General features: G+C 36.6%; 1 long non-coding RNA gene across 1 annotated transcript in view; it reads right to left on the reverse strand.

Annotated features, from left to right (window-relative positions):
• Positions 1 to 21,259, reverse strand: part of LOC108583877 — a 321,421-nt gene that overhangs the window by 25,052 nt on the left and 275,110 nt on the right. Inside the window, exon 2 of the long non-coding RNA XR_001898697.1 lies at positions 19,238 to 19,317. This is a non-coding gene — a long non-coding RNA (uncharacterized LOC108583877). The remainder of the gene's footprint in view (positions 1 to 19,237; positions 19,318 to 21,259) is intronic.

Below are 21,259 nucleotides of genomic sequence, written 5' to 3' on the forward strand. Positions count from 1 at the left end.
GAAATAGATAACATGGTAAATAGCTTATACAACAGGATGTTAAATGAACACTATTAAATCTCAGTGCCAGTCATGCCCAAGGTGAGTTACAAAATGCCCATACAGGATTTAGAAGGAACAAATATAAAGAAAACAAATGAATAATGAATTTTATTCCTTGTAGCCTCTCACCCGCATGTAGTTAGTAAAAGGAAATTTTGAACACTCAAGAGAGGAATTTTTTTAAAAGTAAGTTGTTGATGTTCTACCTTTGCCCCCATGTACTTTATCAGAGGAACAAATGTGGACAACACAAGAGGGAAAGATTTTCCGAATGTACTTTAAGAAACTTTCTGAGCAGGCAAGAAAATCTCAGCAAAATATGGTATGTGAGGATGGGAAGGAGACTAAATTGACAAATGTGGAGAGCCATTCACCAACTTTGAAGAAGTTGTTGGTAAGTAACTCTCTTGGTGGCAAACGACAAGAAGTACCTTCTTGATAAAGAGTCAGACTTAAGTGTTTGCCATGACCAGAGGAAATCGCTGGCACATAGGTGCCAATCAAATGAGGACTTTCTGGACCCTTTACTTCTTCTGCTCCCATCCCTCTTATTACCAGAGGAGCCAGACACAGCCTGGAAATCGGGTAGGAGAACCAAAATTCTAGCAGGGATGTTGGTATACAATAAAAGTGGCAAAAATAATGTTTTAATAACTGGGTAATTTTGTGAATAAAAGAATTACTCTCTACCTCATGGTGTACACCAATTTCCAAAGGACAACATATTTAAATATACAAAGTACAACCCAAAAACAAAACTAACTTGACAAAACGGGAAAATTCTTTCACAACTAAGAATAAATAGGAAGAGATCTTTCTACTTTGATCAAACTTCAGAAACCACATATAAAGCATTGACAATTCAACTACATAACATTAAAAAATCTGCATAAAAAACATAAGTGAAGTCAAAAGATAAATAATAGGTTGTGAAAAAAAGATTTGTAACTCACATTACAAATAAAAATATGTTCCATAATATCTGAATACTAACCACTCCCCCACCCTAATGATTAATGGACATAAAGAGATGGCTCATGGAAAATAAAACACAAATGACTCTTAAATATAAAGACGCATACTCTATTTTACTGCTAAAAGGAGATGTAAATTAAAATGTACTGAGATGATATTTTTTTACCTACTGGTTCGGAAGCTTTTTTAAAAGTTTGACGATACACAGTGTTGGCAAGGCTATAGGGAAATACGTAGTCCCATTCCTTTTTAGTAAGAATTATAATTCATACAACCTCTTGGAAGACAATTTGGCAATATCTATCAAACTTACTGTATACCTTTTGATCCAGCGATTACACTTCCTAGAATTTATCTTACAGATATATTCACTATGTAAAAAATGATACATAAAGTCTTTATTCATAGTTTTGAGATCGGTCTCGCTGGAATGCTTCAGGCTGGAGTGCAGTGCGATCTCAAGCCACTGTAGTTTCCACCTCCTGGTTCGACGATTCTTCCTCGCGCCCAGCTTCCTGGTGCAGCTGACTACAGCTCAGCCCACCATGCCCGGCTAGTTTTGTATTTTAGTAGAGATCGGGTTTCACCATGTTAGCCAGGATGGTTCGATCTTCCTGATCTGGATCCACTCGCTGCCTCAGTGCTGATTAGTTAGGCTTGAGCCACCGCTACCGCCTATTCTGTTATAGTTTATATAATAAATGCTAAAAAGAGCTTTAAAGTGTGGCCTGCCTGTAATCCCAACACTTTGGGAGGCTGAGGTGGGAGGATCACTTGAGGCCAGGGGTTTAAGACCAGCTTGGGCAACATTTCAAGACCCTACCTCTACCAATAATTTAAAAATTAGAGTGTGGTGCTGCATACCTGTAATCCCAGCTACTAGGGAGGATAAGGTGGGAGGATCGCTTGAGCCCAGGAATTCAAGGCTGCAGTAAGCTATCATCACATTACTGTACTCTAGCCTGGGTAACAGAGTGAGACCCTTTCTCAAGAAATATTTCTTAATGCTAAAATGGAAAAAAAAAACCACCCAGAATATCTGCCAAGAGAACACTGGTTAAACTAATTACAGTAAGTATATAAATAAAATAAAACTGGAGAAAAGAGTAGAGAAGCTCCTTATGTATTAATATAGAAACATTTGGCTAGGTGCAGTGGCTCACACTTATAATCTCAGCACTTTGGGAGGCCGAGCTGGGCAGATCACCTGAGGTCAGGAGTTTGAGACCAGCCTGGCCAACATGGTGAAACCCTGTCTCTACTAAAAATTTAAAAAAAAAAAAATTAGCTTGGTGTGGTGGTACACACTTGTAATCCCAGCTACTTGGGAGGCTGAGGTGGAAGGATTGCTTGAACCCGGGAGACAGAGGTTGCAGGGAGCTGAGATCATGTTACTGCCCACCAGCCTGGGGGACAGAGCAAGACTCCATCTCAAAAAATAAAAAAGAAAAAGAAACATCATTACATGATACCCTAAAAGCACAGGCAACCAAAGTAAAAATGGACAAAGGAGATAACATCAAGTTAAAAAGCTGCAGTACAGCAAAGGAAACAATCAACAGAGTGAAGAGACAACACACAGAATGGGAGAAAATATTTGCAAACTACCCACCTGACAAGGGATTAAGAACCAGAAGATATAAGTAGCTATATCCCAACTCTATAGGAAAAACATCTAATAATGTTTCATTTGTTAGAAGACAATTTGGCAATATCAAACTTAATGTATACCTTTTCATACAGCAATTACACTTCCTGGAATTTATCCTACAGATATGCTCACCATGTAAAAAACGATACATAAAGTCTTTATTCATTGTTTATAATAAATGCTAAAAAGAGCTGGGGTGCAACTCTACCATGAGATATCATCTCATCCCAGTTAAAATGGCTTATATCCAAAAGACAGGCAATAACAAATGCTGGTAAGTAAGCAGAAAAAAAGAGAACCCTCCTGTTAGAGGGGAATATAAATTAGTACAACCACTATAGAGGACAGTTTGAAGGTTCCTCAAAAAACTAAAAATAGAGCTACCATATGATCCAGTAATCCCACTGCTGGGTATACACTCAAAAGAAAGGAAATCAGTATATTGAAGAGATAACTGCACTCCCGTGTTTGTTGCAGCACTGTTCACAATAGCCAAGGATAAGTGGATAAAGAAAATGTGGTACATATATGCAACGGAGTACTATTCATAAAGAAGAATGAGATCCTGTCATTACAACATGGATGGAACTGGAGATCATTATGTTAAGTGAATAAGCCAGGCACAGAAAGACTAATGTCTCATGTTCTCCCTTATTTTGTTGGATCTAAAAATCAAAACAATTGAACTCATGGACATAGAGAGTAGAAGGATGGTAGTGTGGGGTTGGATGTAGATGGGGATGGTTAGTGGGTACAAAAAAATAATTTAAAAGAATGAATAAAACCTACTATTGGATAGCACAACAGGGTAACTATGATTAGTAATAACTTAATTGTACATTTTTAAATAACTAAAAGAGTATAATTGGATTGTTTGTAACACAAAGGATAAGTGCTTGAAGTGATGGATACCCTATTCTCCATGCTGTGATTATTATACATTACATGTCTGTATCAAAACATCTCATGAACTACATAAATATATACATCTACTATGTACCCACAAAAATTAAATTAAAAAAGAAACATCGGCCGGGCGCGGTGGCTCAAGCCTGTAATCCCAGCACTTTGGGAGGCCGAGACGGGCGGATCACGAGGTCAGGAGTTCGAGACCATCCTGGCTAACACGGTGAAACCCCGTCTCTACTAAAAAATACGAAAAACTAGCCGGGCGAGGTGGCAGGCGCCTGTAGTCCCAGCTACTCGGGAGGCTGAGGCAGGAGAATGGCGTAAAACCCGGGAGGCGGAGCTGGCAGTGAGCTGAGATCCGCCACTGCACTCCAGCCTGGCCATGTTTGTGACTCCATCTCAAAAAAAAAAAAAAAATAAAAAATAAAAATAAAATAAAAGTAAAATAAAAATAAAAAATAAAAAAGAAACATCAAGGCCAGGCGCAGGACTCATGCCTATAATCCCAGCACTTTGGGAGGCCAAGGGCAGATCACTTGAAGTCAGGAGTTTGAAACCAGCCTGGCCAACATGGTGAAACCCCGTCTCTACTAAAAATACAAAACAATTAGCCAGGCATGGTGGCATATACCTGTAATCCCAGCTACTTGGGAGGCTGAGGCAGGAGAATCGCTTGAACCTGGGAGGCAGAGGTTGCAACGAGCCGAGATCTCACCACTGCACTCCAGCCTGGGCGACAGAGCAAGACTGTCTCAAAAAAAAAAAAAAGAAAAGAAAAGAAAAAAGAAAAACATCTACAAGAAATAATAAGTAAAAGCAAACTGAAAAACATTATATTGAAGTTGCTTTGTTAGAAGAGGGAGAATCATATATCTTAATATTTGCAAGTATTTGCTTATAAATCTTTGAAAGGATACATAAGAATTATGAAAAGTGGTTAGGAAGAAGGAAGGTTGTGAACAAGATGGGAAATAAGAAGTTTTTTTCACTGTACAACATATTTTTATATAAATTTTAGGCTTTGGTCCATGCAAAAAGTTACTCATTACAAAAATATGAAAAATAGGTTAAAATATAAATTACTGAGAAGCCTAATACAGATTTTTTTAAAGCAGAAGATATGATATAGTTAAAATAAATACTTTGGAAACAGTTAATTAGTATAACAGAGTTTTTAAAGAACAATAAATTATATAAAACTGCTAATACTGATCTAGAATAAAGAAAGATGAAGTATGTGAAATTATGAGTAAAAAATATGTATATAACCACAGCTGCTATGGAAAAATACCTTAGACTGGGTAATTTATAAATAACAAAGATTTATTGCTCACAGTTCTAGAGGCTGAAAAGTCCAAGATCAAGGCACCAGCAGATTTGGTGTCTGATGAAGGCTTGCTCTCTTCTTCTAAGGTGGTACCTTGTTGTCTTCTTTTCACATGAGGGAAGGTGGAAGGGCAAAAGGGACAAATTTGCTTTTTCAATCCCTTTTATAAGGACACTAATCACATACATGAGGGCAGAACCCTTAATATCATTACCTTGGGGGTAAAATTCCAACATGAACTTTAGAAGGATACATACATTCAAACCATAGCACCATATATACAGAGGAGTTTAAAAATTGTAAGAAAATATAAAAAGCAATTATATAGCCATAAATATGAATTTCTCTTCCCAGAAAGGAAGTTTTTCTAGGAAAATATAAAAGAACAAAACCAACTGAAGAAGAGTACTAAATCCAGAATAGAACAATAACTATAGAAGAAATTCAATGAGATGTCAATGAATGACCCCCATAGAAAAGTGTGTGAGTGGAATCTATGGGTGATTTCTTCCCAACCTTTAAGAAATAAATAATTCCAGGGGCATTCTAACAGTCTTATAGCAGAAAAGAGAGATGCTTCCTGATTTGTTTCATACACTTAATACTGTATCATGATATGCTTTCCCAGTGAACAATTGAGTCAGCACTGGTGGCAAGCATGTTAGTCCCTATGCTTTCTCCTGGCAATAATTTTATGAATTGCATTCTTGTGTTGAATAAACATCTATACATTTCAACACAACTGTGGTTCCCTTCACCAACACTATATTTGTGACATTATATTCACTAGAAACTTCTGTTTGTAGAAAAAGTTACAAGAGGAATTCCAAGAAGCACAGGCTTTCTTCACGCATTATACTTTTGTCTCCATTAAAACGAGTTTTTCTGAGCACACAGATTGACAATGAGATTGTCCTCTCTTTCGCACCATGAAAGACTTGAGTTTCATTTTGGGGCGAGGTTATTTTTTTAAACTATAAAATGGTATAACTAAGACATCTCTACTTTTAATTAATCCAAATAAAGGTTGCAAAATAAATTTTAATAATACAGTCCTTGAGGTACATTAGTATATTTGTTAATTTTTATTCTCCAGGTTTACCTTAAAAACATTGATTTCAAATATATATGACATAACTATAAAATCATAAGTATAATTCATTCCATTAAGAATAAAACCATAGGGAAAATAATATCTATTATTCCTACTGAGAACGGAAACCAAACAAAATAATGCGTCATAAGAGCATATTTATATACACTAGAAATACAGTTAAACTCTGTAATATGAGTAAGTTATGTACATTTCCAAAGTGTCAGCCAAATTCTAGACAAGTAATTTCTTGGTGATGATGTTGAATGAATATAAAGAGACAAAATTCTGTTCATAATTATTTTGCACTTTCTTACTTGACATTATATAATTTGTAATATGGAGAAAGATTGTGGATTCCTTTTTGCAAGCCAAGAGTTACAGATGATTTTCATGCATTATGGTTCAAAGAAATAAGCTCTCTTAACAGTCATCAAAATTTTGCAATTTACAAATTCTGGAAACACAGCAAACAAAGAGAAAATAGAGAGCATGTAAAATGTAGATACTTCCCTGAACCACCTAGATCTCATTCTTGTTCATTGTTCATTTTTCCAATTTCATCATGTTTTCTTTTTCTTGGGAACTTACAGATCCTATAATTCTTACTCTCCTAGTTCAATCCAATTTATCAGCCTTATCTCCCATTATAATCCACACAAATTTTTCTTCAAACAAAATCGTCTTACTCTTTCCATTCAAATATACTCCACTTATTCCAAACTCCACATTATTGCCTTGTTGATTCCTCATATCCATAATTTTTTCACATTAACTTTCAAAATCTTACCAATTTTAGTGCTATCTGATATCTTACCAACTGCAAGGTGTTCATAAGAACCTCGTGTCCAATTTTTAATTCATGTATATACTTTATATTTTGACGTATGCATAAAATGAAGCATTTATACCTTTTGTTTGCCCTCTACATATTTTATATTTGTTAGACTCTTCTCTTGAAAACAGCAGAAGCTTATTGAGGACAGTAGCCTTTGCAAATATACTTTTGTATTCATCACAGTATCTAATATACTAGTTCTCAAAAGTGTGGTTTCTAGAACCATGGCAGCAGCATCACCTGGTGTTATAGACTGAATTGGGTTTTCCAGAAATCCATATATTGAAGCCCTAACCCCTAATGTGACTGTATTTGGAGATAGTACCTTTAAGGAGGTATTTAAGGTTAAATGAAATCAAAAGAGTGAGACCCTAATCTGATAGGGATAGGGCTGGTGTCCTTATAAGATGAAGAACAGATAGCATAGAGATCTCTCTCTCTCTCACTCACGTGCTCTCTCTCTCTCTCTCTCTCTCTCTCTCTCCATGCACAAAGAATAGGTCACTTGAGCACACATGGAGGTGGCAGCCTGCTACAAGCCAAGAGAAGAGGTCTTAGAATAAAACCCACCCTGCCAGCATCTTGACCTTAGACTTCCCAGTCTCCAGCATTGTGATACATAAATTTCTGTTGTTTAAGCCACCCAAGACTGTGGTATTTTGTAATGCCAGCCTAATACACCTGAAAATATGTTAGAATGCAAAGTGTTGGGCCCCACCCCAGACCTACTGAATCAGAAGCTGTGGCATTAAAGCTCATCTGCGTGGTAACAAGCCTACCTGCAGACTCAAGTAAGGAAAAGTTTGAGAACCACTGGCCTAACACGTTGCTGGGTACATTAGTATATACTGAGGAATTTAAAGAATGCATTTGATTAGTTGATTTAAAATGTGTGTTCTCTATATAGTTTTGAATTGTGAAAACTGACACTATAAATTCCTAAGCCAATTTAACAAGGCAAGTTCATTACATTTTAGCAACTATAAAGTAGACACCTGGTTTTGAATACTCCTGAATTTTACCATTAAATCCTCATTTGGAAATCGAAAACTATCTCATTCAAACCAGGCTTCAGTTTTGTCATTGCTCGTTTGTCCCTCCTGTTGTTATTCTTCATTTCTTTCCTATGTTTTTATAGTATAGAAATGTCTGCAAGAGATTAGGATAATTCATTTCCCAAATAAATAGCTTCTGACTTTAGTCTTCACATCCGATATGTAAAGAGCTTGGAGACTTTTTAGAAAGTCCACGTAATATGAAGAAAAGATTTCAATGGAAATCAAAATGAGTTAGTGAGAATATCTGAACCCTATTAATAGTGGCACTTTTGTTCTGAGGGGTTAGTAATATGAGAAATTGAAGAATGCCATTAGAGTTACTGACTTGAAACATATCCAGCATTACTTTGTTAAAGTGTTCTGTACTGCAGAAAGAATATATTTTTTAATAGCAAGACACTTTGCCATCTTCACTGCATAAATGACTTTAAATGTTATGGAAAAGACAGCAGGTAAACATGTACCATTGTATACAGTTAAAAAAAGAATATGTATTTTGGCCTTTTTTAAGCGATATCTTCTCTTAATTATAGAATACAAAAGTTGTATTTTCATAATTTGTCATTGTATGAAGGGAATTTAAGTAAAATGCAGTCCTCCCAAACATTTAAAGATTTGTAATTAAAGAGCTGTCTGCTGAACAATTGAGTTTATTCATGATGCAAGTCATTCACCTTCAAATGCCTTTTAACACGATAGATTGGAGTGGGGGAGAATAAGAGTGGATCACGAGGTCAGGAGATCAAGACCATCCTGGCGAACACGGTGAAACCCCGTCTCTACTAAAAAATACAAAAAACTAGCCGGGCGAGATGGCGGGCGCCTGTAGTCCCAGCTACTTGGGAGGCTTGCAGTGCAGCTGAGATATGGCCAGTGAACTCCAGGCTCGAGCTGCAGTGGCCAGATCTCAGTCTCAAAAAAAAAAAAAAAAAAAAAAAAAGATACTAAATACCTGCACCAATTCATAGTTTGAAAGCCCATGTATAACTTTGAAAAAAATCATGACACAATGTCCATGAAACCTGGAAGATTTCCAAACGTGAAAGTTTCCTTTTATACTTTAAAACACGATTGAAACATTTTCTACTGCAGTGTGACCTCAACTCTAATTAAGATGAACTCACCAGATTTCAATAGATTGTGACTCTTTATATCCCCCAACAGGTAGCATGCGTCTTGGCACACAGCTGTTGATAAATATTTATGGAATGGGTTTGATTTAATACAGGCATAAAGAAAGTCCAGTAAATAATCCCCATAGTTTTGTTGAGGAACACTTGTTTCCTAGACTTATATAAACTATCATTTATTGAGAAAGTACACATTTTGTAATTAAAAAAATGAATTTCAGAAGAATTTCATTACAAAAAACTTGACATGGTTTGTTGAATTCTCAAAACATTTGCCCTATGTTATGCTCCTCACTGTGCTATCAATGGTGAATCAAAAATTCAAAGTTATAATACCTGCTAGTGTGTGTGTGTGTATTCCTTAAGTAGGCCATTGTGTCTAATTTTGTCTTATGAGTTGAAAGGTAGGAGTGAATCTGAATGATTCTAATGATGATTTTCCTGTGAATGACAATGCATTTGAAGCCATTTTCTGGAATTAATTATTTTCAGACTGATACATTTAAAAAATGCATTTGAAGGAAGACTGCCTTTCCTAACTTTGGATATGAACGTTTTTCACTTTTGTAGAAAAGTTTTTATTTAGATCTTCCAAAGCTGCATTTATATCGATTGTAGATTTATTTTGGCAATACTGTATTTTCTCTTTTATGACTCATTTGAAGTTTTTGTCTTGTGATATTTGAATTTAAAAACTGTAAGCGGCCGGGCGCGATGGCTCAAGCCTGTAATCCCAGCACTTTGGGAGGCCGAAACGGGCGGATCACGAGGTCAGGAGATCGAGACCATCCTGGCTAACACGGTGAAACCCCGTCTCTACTAAAAAATACAAAAAAAAACTAGCCGGGCGAGGTGGCGGGCGCCTGTAGTCCCAGCTACTCGGGAGGCTGAGGCAGGAGAATGGCGGGAACCCGGGAGGCGGAGCTTGCAGTGAGCTGAGATCCGGCCACAGCACTCCAGCCTGGGCGACAGAGCAAGACTCCGTCTCAAAAAAAAAAACAAAAAAACTGTAAGCTTTCCTTTAAGCAATAACATTAACTACCAAAAACTTTAAAAATTCTTACATATGATCAGAATTTTATAATAAAGTCTTCTGTGAAACAAATCAGTTAAAAGGGGGTCCCAAGGCTGGGTGTATGTTTGTATAGAGAGGTAGTACAAATACAAAAACCATTTCCTGATCATTTCTATTATTCAAGTGTGTTCTTACAGAAGAGGTAAAAATTGTGCAAAATCACAAAAGAAGATTGGAGTGAGACAGAAATATAGACAAGAGAGTTATAACAGGCACTCTGAAGACTGACAAAGGCACGGCCATCAAGTTAACTACAATCCACTTGTCTCATCTGACACTGGACCCTTTTAATCTCTACTGTTTTTCCTTACCAGCCATCAAGACTCAGTGGAGAGAGTAATAAAGGCACCAGATCCTGCTCCAGAAGCTTTTACAGTTAATATTATCTTATTCCCTCCTCCCCATTCATTCTACTCTACCCCAAGAGATTATAATATCTGGGAAAATAAATGTTTCTTCACTGGAGAAGTTAGGAGATTCTCTGAAGCAAAGCAACAAAGTTACACTGGGGAGAGGTTATTATTGAGAAAGGTCTCCAGATACACTTTTTTAAAACCCTGTAATTTTCATGATATGGTATTTACTTAATAGACTTTATGCAAAAAAAAGTATGTTTGTGTGAGGTTGAATATGAGATAAAACAAGTTTAGGAAACACTAGATTAAAAAAATTGAGGAGATTTCATGACAATTGAATTTTTAAGTGCTAAATTACACAGAGAAGTGCCAGTAGAGAGGTAAACCACTCTTTTTCTTTTTTCCTTTTCTTCTTTTTTTTAAGCAACAGAAACTTATTGTTTCACAGTCTGGAGGCCAAGATCAAGATGTCACCAGGACTGGCTTCTTCTGGAGACTGTCAAGAATCTGTTCCATGTCTCTCTTCTAGCTTCTGGTGGTTTGCTGGAAATATTTGCTGTTCTTTGGCTTGTAGAAACATCACCCCAACTCTGCCTTTAACCTCACATGGCATAGTCCTTGTATGCATGTCTTTCTCCAAACTTATCCCTTTTTGTAAGGACACAGTCACACTGGATTGGGACCCATTTTAATAGGCCATGGAACTCTTTTTTAAAATATGCTTTTTATGTGTGTGCTTTTTCCCCACTAAAGCATCTCTTCATGTACAAATTGCTCAAAAGTATAACATAACAGGAAAGTCTGGTGTCATGCAAAACACTGCAATATCACTTTCAAATCTATCACAGTATTATGGCTTAGAGAAAAGGGCATGGATTTTGGAGTGAAATTCAGGTTTGAAACTGAAGCCTTTCAGAGGATAATCTTATGTAATTTTGGAATTGCTTAATGTCTTTGAGTCTGATTATTAGTTTATAAGGGTAAAAATGTTAAGATATAAAAGTACATTTTGCAGTTTTAGAGTATTGTGTTCTATATATGTCAATTAAGAATTTTGTAATATTCTCTACTGATTCTTTTTTTTGCTTATTCTATTGATTGCAGAGAGAGATGTGTTAAAATATTCTATTGTTATTACAAGCTTGTCTATTTCACCTCAATTTCATCCTATATTAAAAGATTCAAGGCTGTAGTTTAGGCTTTGGGAAATATGATTTACATTTGTTTTCCTTATTCCTAGAGCATACTAATTCAGGGGCTTCCACCTTGGCAGGCACTGGACTCCAGTGTTTCTCTCTCTAGCACTATGAGACTGCCTAAATTCCTACTTGGCATTATAGCCCCTTAGCAGCTGATTTTTTTTCTAGGTTTCTTGGCCTTTCACTTCATTCATTTTTTAAGGGAAAATTGAGTGCAGGTGTTGGGTTCTTTAATATTATCAAATTCTAAGGTTTTGGCACCTGAAGTATAGGCTGCCTTTGTAGCTCTGAGCTCCAACGTTTGCCTCTCCATCCTCATGAGACTGTTGCAAATTCTAGACTACTACTTTTGGTTGGGCCTCTAGATCTAATGAATATAAGCAAATGCCTTTAGAGGAAACATGTCACCAAATGCATCTCCAGGCTCATTTCACGCCCCCACTTTCTAGATCTTGGTCCCTATTGTTCTGTCATGGTTGCTCTTTGATGGCTTCATAAAATTATTTTGTATATTTTATTTAGACTATAATTTGTCTCTGTAGGAGGCTTAGTCTGATACAGGCTACTTTTTTCACAGTCAGCAACAGAAATCCCTGCCACTAGGGTGTTTTAAAGTCATATATATTACACAACTATTATAATTTCTCGAATCCTTAGTACCAGATTTTGCTCCTGCCCCCTCAAAGATTGTGCTCTTGAAAAAAGTTTCCAAGATTGTCAACTGTTTTCTCGATTGTTCTCTAAGCCTTCTTTTTAGATGAAAAAATACCAAAAAATGTATTCCTCATATTCCAAATCAAGATTCAATTGCTAGAAATGCTTTACTTTTAAATTTATATAGAGAATGTAAATAAGATTTATGTTAAACATTTCCAGGAGGTATTCTAGTGTCTTCAAAATGCATCATAAATTTTAAGAAATTGATGAAATTCTTACCTAGAAATCACGTATTTAAAGTTAAATAAAACGCATAAAATTTATTTGGAAGAGTACAACAGTAATGGGTGGTTGCAGGTACCTCTGGGAAGGGAGACTGGAGCAATGTAGGTTGGTTGTGGGAAGGTGTTTTATTTTAGGATAGTATTCAACAGCATGTAACAGAAGTTGACCATGGTGTCTTAACCAAATTTTGAGTTTATTTATTGATTTTCACAAAACAGGGGATCAATGAATGGGCAAGTAAGTCAATGCACCTGTTCAAGAAACTGAGATAGTGTTTTCCTCCCTGCCTTACATTCCTGCTTTCGGCTTTATTAAGGTTTAATTGATAAATAAAATTATAGATATTTATAGTATAAAATGTGATGTTTATACACACACACTGTGAAATGAATAAATCAAGCAAATTAACATATTTATCACCTTACATACTTATCATTTTTCTATGATGAGAACATTTAGGATCTACTCTTGGCTATTTTGAAATATGTAATACATTATTATTAACTATAGTCGCCATGCTATCAACAGATCTCCAGAACTTATTTCTGCTATCTGACTGAACTTTTGTATCCTAGGTCAACATCTTGCCATTCCCCAGTCCCAGCCCCTGGCAATCAGATGTGCAGTTTTTAGTGGTTAGTACTGCAATGATGGTGGTTCGATCCCTAAGAATTTAGTCTACATTCCAGGCAGCAAGAACATGAGGAAAGGTGAAAGGCAAATTTGCATGCTACCTGACACTCTTCATTTTTATCAGGAAAATAATTTTAGGGAACCCCCGCCTAGGAACTCCTGCTTCTGTCTTGATAGCCCAAGGTAAGGCACAACGCCACCTTTAACTGCAAAGGAATGTGTAGAAGTATGCATTCTTAAAGGGGCACATAAGTATCCTGAACAAAAAAGTTTATCTCATAAAATTGTGAGGGCAGGTGTTATATAAGAAACTAGCATTGTTTGTCTAGTTATTTTTCACAACATACATTTATATACTGTTTGGTTTTTTAAGTGTGCTGTCATTTAAAGCCAATTATATTTTAAGCATAGATATAAATAGCAACAGGAAATATTACTGTAGTTATTCTGTGTGTGTGTGTTTGTGTGTGTGTCTTTGTGTGTATCAAGGTCCTAGTTCAATAAAAGTAAATAAAGTCAGGTGCAGTTCCAAGATGGCCGAATAGGAACAGCTCGTCTACAGCTCCCAGTCTGAGCAATGCAGAAGATGGGTGATTTCTGCATTTCCAACTGAGGTACTGGGTTCATGTCACTGGGGCTTGTTGGCCAGCGGGTGCAGCCCACGGAGTGTGAGCCGAAGCACGGCAGGGCATCACCTCACCCAGGAAGCACAAGGGGTCAGGGAATTCCCTTTCCTAGCCAAGAAGCCATGACAGATGGTACCTGGAAAATCGGAACACTCCCACCCTAATACTGCACTTTTCCAATAGTCTTAGTAAACGGCACACCAGGAGATTATATCTGATTGGTGTATCTGAAAGTGACGGGGAGAATGGAATGAAGCTGGAAAACACTCTGCAGGATATTATCCAGGAGAACTTCCCCAACCTAGCAAGGCAGGCCAACATTCAACTTCAGGAAATACAGAGAATGCCACAAAGATATTCCTCGAGAAGAGCAACTCCAAGATACATAAGTGTCAGATTCACCAAAGTTGAAATGAAGGAAAAAATGTTAAGGGCAGCCAGAGAGAAAGGTCGGGTTACCCACAAAGGGAAGCCCATCAGACTAGCAGCGGATCTCTCGGCAGAAACTCTACAAGCCAGAAGAGAGTGGGGCCAATATTCAACATTCTTAAAGAAGAAAGAATTTAAAACCCAGAATTTCATCCAGCCGCTTTCGCCTTCCATCAGTGAAGCGAGAAATAAAACCTCGCAGCAAGGCACTCAGAGATTTTGTCACCACCAGGCCTGCCCTACAAGAGCTCCTAAAGGAAGCACTAAACATGGAAAGGAACAACCAGCCAGCCACTGCAAAAACATGCCAAATTGTAAAAGACCATCAATGCTAGGAAGAAACTGCATCAACTAATGAGCAAATAACCAGCTAACATCATAATGACAGGATCACATTCTACACACAACAATATTAACCTTAAATATAAAATGGGCTAAATGCCCAATTAAAGACATAGACTGGCAAATTGGAAAGAGTCAAGACCCATCAGTGCTGTATTCAGGAGACTCCATCTCATGCAGAGAAACACATAGGCTCAAAATAAAGAGATGGAGGAAGATCTTATCAAGAAAATAGAAAACAAAAAAAGGCAGGGCGTAACCCTAGTCTCTGATAAAAACAGACTTTAAAACCAACAGAGATCAAGAGAGACAAAGAAGGCCATTACATAATTGTACAGGGACTAATTCAACAAGAAGAGCTAACCATCCTAAATATATATGCACCCAATACAGGAGCACCCAGATTCATAAAAGCAAGTCCTTAGAGGACCTACAAGAGACTTAGACTCTATACAATAATAATGAGACTTTAACACCCCACTGCTTCAACATTAGACAGATCAACAAAGATAGAAAGTTAACAAGGACATCTAGAATTGAACTCAGCTCTGGCACCAAGCAGACCTAATAGACGTCTACAAAACTCGCACCCCAAATCAACAGAATATACATTCTTCTCATAGCACCACATCGTACTACCCCAAAATTAATTCCCACATAATTGGAAGCAAAGCACTCCTCAAAAGTAAATTGCACAAGAAATTGGTGAAAATTGAGTAACAAACTGTCTCAGACCACAGTGCAACTTCAAACTAGAACTCAGGACTAAGAAACTCAACTCAAAACCGCCAACTACATGGAAACTGAACAACCTGCTCCCTGAATGACTACTGGGTGCATGTAAATCTAAAGGAAGGCAGAAATAAAGATGTTCTTGAAACCAATGAGAACAAAGATAACATACCAGAATCTCTGGGACACATTTAAAGCAGTGTGTAGAGGGAACGAGAAGTAATTAAATGCCCACAAGAGAAAGCAGGAAGATCTAAAACGACACCCTAACACTCACCTAAAGAACTCAGAGAAGCAAGAGCAAACACATTCAAAAGGTAGCAGCAGAAGGCAAGAAATAACTAAGATCAGAGCAGAACTGAAGGAGATAGAGATACAAAACCCTTCAAAAATCATGAATCCAGGGATTGGTTTTTGAAAAGATCAACAAAATTGAAAGACCATGAAGTAAGACTAATGAAGAAGAAAAGAGAGAATCAAATAGACAATGCAGTGCACATAAGTTGGGATATCATCACCAATCCCACAGAAATAAAAACTACCATCAGAGACTACTATAAACACCTCTATGCAAATAAACTAGAAAATCTAGAAGAAATGCATAAATTCCTGGACACATACACCCTCCCAAGACTAAACCAGGAAGAAATTGAATCCCTGAAGAGACCAATATCAGGCTCTGAAATTCAGGCAATAATTAATAGCCTACCAACCAAAAAAAGTCCAGGACCAGACGGATTCACAGCCGAATTCTACTAGAGGTACAAAGAGGAGCTGGTACCATTCCTTCTGAAACTATTTCAATTAATAGAAAAAGAGGGAATCCTCCCTAACTCATTTTATGAGGCCAGCATCATCCTGATACCAAAGCTTAGCAGAGACACAACAAAAAAAGAGAATTTTAGACCAATATCACTAAAGAACATCCATGCAAAAATCCTCAATAAAATACTGGCAAACCGAATCCAGCAGCACATCAAAAAGCTTATCCACCATGATCAAGTGGGCTTCATCCCTGGGATGCAAGGCTGGTTCAACATTCGCAAATCAATAAACGTAATCCACCATATAAACAGAACCAAAGACAAAACCACATGATTCTCTCAATAGATGCAGAAAAGACCTTTGACAAAATTTAACAGCCCTTCATGCTAAAAATTCTCAATAAATTAGGTATTGACAGAATGTATATCAAAATAATAAGAGCTATTTATGACAAACCCACAGCCAATATCATACTGAAAGGGCAAAAACTGGAAGCATTTCCTTTGAAAATGGGCGCAAGACAGGGATGCCCTCTCTCACTACTCCTATTCAACATAGTGTTGGAAGTTCTGGCCAGGGCAATCAGGCAAGAGAAAGAAATCAAGGGTATTCAATTAGGATAAGAAGAAGTCAAATTGTCCCTGTTTGCAGATGACATGATTATTTCTGTGAAACCCCATTGTCTCAGCCCAAAAATCTCCTTTAAGCTGATGAGCAACTTCCAGCAAAGTCTCAGGATACAAATTAATGTGCAAAATCACAAGCATTCTTATACACCGCAATAGACAAAATGTAGAGCCAAATCATGTGAACTCCATTCTACAATTGCTTCAAAGAGAATAAAATACCTAGGAATCCAACTTACAAGGGATGCACACTTTCAAGGAGGTCCATGTTCACCTGCTCAGTGAAATAAAAGAGGACACAAACAAATGGAAGAACATTCCACGCTCATGGATAGGAAGAATCAATATTAAAATGGCCATACCCGCCCAAGGTAATTTATAGGATTCAATGCCATCCCCATCAAGCCACCAATGACTTCTTCACAGAATTGCAAACTACAAAAGTTCATATGGAACCAAAAGAGCCTACATTGCCAGCCAAGACAACCCTAAGCCAAAAAGAATAAAGCTTTTGGAGACATCACGCTACCTGACTTCAAACTATACTACAAGGCTATGGTAACCAAACAACACTCTGCATTGGTACCAAAACAGAGATATAGACCAAATGGAACAAGAACAGAGCCTTCTGTATAATACCACACATCTACAACCATCTGATCTTTGGACAACCCTGACAAAAATAGCAACGGGGAAAGTGGATTCCTATTTAATAAATGGTGCTGGGAAAACTGGCTAGCCATATATAGAAAGCTGGAAACTGATCCCTTCCTTACACCTTACACAAAATTAATTCAAGATGGATTAAAGATCAAATGTTAGACCTAAAATCATAAAAACCCTAGAAGAAAGCCTAGGCACACATTCAGGACATAGGCATGGAAAAGGACTTCATGTCTAAGACACCAAAAGCAATGGCAACAAAAGCCAAAATTGACAAATGGGATCTAATTAAACTAAAGAGCTGTTGGACAGCAAAAGAAACTACCATCAGAGTGAACAGGCAACCTACAGAATGGGAGAAAATTTTTGCAATCTACCCATCTGACAAAGGGCTAATATCCAGAATCTACAAAGAACTTAAACAAATTTACAAGAAAAAAAAATGACCCCATCAAAAAGTGGGCGAAGGAGATGAACAGATACTTCTCAAAAGAAGACATTTATGCAGCCAACAGACACATGAAAAAATGCTCATCATCACTGGCCATCAGAGAAATGCAAATCAAAACCACAATGAGATACCATCTCACACCAGTTAGAATGGCGATCATTCAAAAGTCAGGAAACAGCAGGTGCTGGAGAGGATTTGGAGAAATAGGAATGCTTTTACACTGTTGGTGGGACTGTAAACTAGTTCAACCATTGTGGAAGAGAGTGTGGCATTTCCTCAAGGATCTAGAACTAGAAATACCTTTTGACCCAGCCATCCCATTACTGAGTATATACCCAAAGGATTATAAATCATGCTGCTATAAAGACACATGCACACTTAGGTTTATTGTGGCACTATTCACAATAGCAAAGACTTGGAACCAACCCAAATATCCATCAATGATAGACTGGACTAAGAAAATGTGGTGCATATTCACCATGGAATACTATGCATCCATAAAAAAAGATGAGTTCATGTCCTTTGTAGGGACATGGATGAAGCTGGAAACCATCATTCTCAGCAAACTATGGCAAGGACAAAAAACCAAACACCGCATGTTCTCACTCACAGGTAGGAATTGAACAATGAGAACACTTGGACACAGGAAGGGGAACATCACACACCATGCATGGCCTGTTGTCGGGGTGGGGGAGGGATAGCATTAGGAGATATACCTAATATAAATGATGAATTAATGGGTGCAAGGGACACCAACATGGCACATATATACATATGTAACAAACCTGCATGTTGTGCACATGTACCCTAGAACTGAAAGTATAATAAAAAAAAGTAAATAAAGTCATCTTTGACTTTGTACATATATGCCTTGTTTTCCTGCTTTAGAAAATAACAAATATGTGAATTGCATATTTTAGTAATATGTATAACTATAAATGTTGTAAAGACTAAATAAATCTAACTTATGAACGTTCAGAAAAGAGTTGGTGTATATAACTATATCCAGAGTTATCAACAGTGCTCTAAAAACTCTCAGAATCTTCACAAAATCACTGAAATTTTGCCATGGACAAAGTTAAGACCGTTATATATACCTAAATATATTGGATACTGTTGTGTTTTAGTAATATTTTTGCATTAACCTTGCAGTATTCTTTTTACTCATCATCAAATTCCTACCCATTTTTTTAAAATTCCATGATGACTACCTAAGCTGATATTGGCAAATGATTTTAAGAAGAGGAGAGAAAAGTAAGTCCAAATAAGAACATATAGTTTATGTGTTATGGCAGCTTCAAATAATAATAGAGATAAAGGACATCTATGAAAACCCCCCAGTTAACATCATACTAATTGTGAAAGACTGAATTACCTCATCCGAAGATCAGATACAAGACAAGGACGTAAGAAAATCTGGTCTCACTGCTTCCATTCAACTTTGTACTGGAGGTTCTAAATTTGAACAAATAAGATTTGTATACTGAAAACTACAAAACATTGCTAAATTATTAAAGAATAAATAAATTAACTGAGAGACAGTCATGTTTAAGGATGGGAATATTCATTATTGTAAAGATGGAAATTCCCCATAAATTGATCTATAAATTCAACACAATCCTTATCAATAGTCCAGCAGGAATTCTTGTATAAATTGGCAAGCTGATCCTAAGATTTATATGGAAATGCAGAGAACTCTGAATAGTCAAAGGAATATTGAAAAAGAAGAAAGTTGGAGGACTCACACTTCCTGATTTCAAAACACAGTAATCAAGACTATGCTATACTGCTATAAGGATAAACATATAGACCATGGGAATAGAGTTGAGAGACCAGAAGCAAAAACCCTTAAATATATGACCAACTGATTTTTGACAAAGATATCAAACAATTCATGGAAGAAAGGATAATCTTTTCAACAAATGATGTTGACACAATTGAACACTCATGTGCAAAAAAAATGACCTTAGACCCTTATCTCATACCATGCCTAAAATGTAATTCATGAAACATAGACTTTAAGAGCTAAAACTATTAAATGTCTACAAGGAAACAAGAAAATAATTATCACCCTGAATTTGGCAGAGTTCTTTGATACAACACAAAAGCATGAGCCATAAAAGAAAAGTTTGATAAATTGAGCTTTATAAAACTAAAAACTTCTGTGCTGCAAAAGATGTCAATGAGAAAATGAAAAGACAAGTTATAGGCTGGGGACAACATATTTGCAAATCATACACCTAATAAAGGCCTTGTATTCAGATATCTATTCTTACAATAATAAGAAAAACAACTCAATTAAAAATGGGCAAAAAATTCATATAGACATTTCACCAAAGAACATACATGAATAGTTAATAGTGGTGAAGATAAATATGCTTATCATCACCACTTATTAGGAAAATAAAGATTAAAACCACAAAAAGATACCACTGCATGCCTACTAGAATGACCACATTGAAAAAAACAAAAATACTAAGTGTCTGCAAAAGCATAGGGGAAGTGGAACCTTCACGTATTTCTGGTTTTTATTTTTTGGAAAGCAGTTCAGCAGTTTCTTTAAAAGTTAACATCAAAAAGTCTGAAAGAACACAAACAGACAACCTAATGTCACACCTCAAGGAACCAGAGAAACAAGCTAAACTCAATCCCAGAAGAAAAGAAACAAAGAACAGAGCAGAACTAAATGAACTTGAAACAAAAAAATTCAAAAGATAAATGAAACAAAAATCCAGTTCTTTGAAAAGATAAACAAAAGTGATAGACCATTAGTGAAATTAACCAAGAAGAGAAGAGAGAAGATCCAAGTAAGCTCGATTAGAAATGAAACTGGAGATATTACAACTGATACCACAGAAATACAAAAGATAATTTACTGCTTGGCTAATAGGAGCAGCAAAATCTCAGAAATCACCAATACAGAACCTATCCATGTAACCAAAAACTACCTGTACCCCAAATACGAATAAAAATAAAAATAAAAAAGTTAAACATAAATTTACCATACACACCAGCAATTGCACTCCTAAAACTCTACCAAAATGAAGTGAAAACATATATCCACACAAAGACATGTAATTGGATGTCCCTAACAGCATTACTCATAATAGCAAAAAAACTGGAAATAATCCAAATGTCCCTTGATTGGCAAATGGATAAGCAAAATGCAGTATGTTTATGTAGTGGAATACTATTCAGCAATCAAAAGGAATAAACTACTGATACATGTACAATATGAATGAACTTCAAACACATCTCATACTGAGTTAAAAAAGGCAGATGCAAAAGACTATATACTGTATGATTCCATTTATATGAAATGTTTGGAAGAGGCAAATGTATACAGGCAGAAAGCAGATCTGTGACTATGTAAGGCCGCAGCTGGGAATGGGGATTG

Source organism: Papio anubis, chromosome X, assembly GCF_008728515.1.
Source record: "Papio anubis isolate 15944 chromosome X, Panubis1.0, whole genome shotgun sequence".
Lineage (NCBI taxonomy): Eukaryota > Metazoa > Chordata > Mammalia > Primates > Cercopithecidae > Papio > Papio anubis.